The following is a 498-nucleotide window of genomic DNA, read 5'->3' as shown; positions in this document are numbered from 1 at the left end:
CTGAGCTGAGTATGGTAGCACGCTCATCAACCCAGCACTGCAAGAATGGAGACAGCAGCCATGAATTTAAGGTCAGCCAGGACTATATAGTGAGACACTCTACACTATATCTAAAAATTAAAAAAAAAAAAGACTTAAAAGTTCTGGCTTTTGGGGAGGGGTGGCTGTGGATAATTATGCTTTAAATACAGAGATTTCTTCTTTTTTTTTTATCTCATTCTGAAACATAACCAGCATATTTATCAAACTGGCTGCTTCTGGACTGTGTGTGCACATGCATTGTGTGTGTGTGTGTGTGTGTGTGTGTGTGTGTGTGTTAGAAATGTAGCGGCCATTGCATACACTAGCAAGATTTTGCTGAAAGGACCCAGATATAGCTGTCTCTTGTGAGACTATGCCGGGTCCTAGCAAACACAGAAGTGGATGCTCACAGTCAGCTATTGGATGGATCACACGGCCCCCAATGGAGGAGCTAGAGAAAGTACCCAAGGAGCTAAA

This window comes from Mus caroli, chromosome 7 (assembly GCF_900094665.2).
Source record: "Mus caroli chromosome 7, CAROLI_EIJ_v1.1, whole genome shotgun sequence".
NCBI classification, from domain to species: domain Eukaryota; kingdom Metazoa; phylum Chordata; class Mammalia; order Rodentia; family Muridae; genus Mus; species Mus caroli.
The sequence above is the reverse complement of the archived record's forward strand: the minus strand, read 5'-3'. Positions refer to the sequence as shown.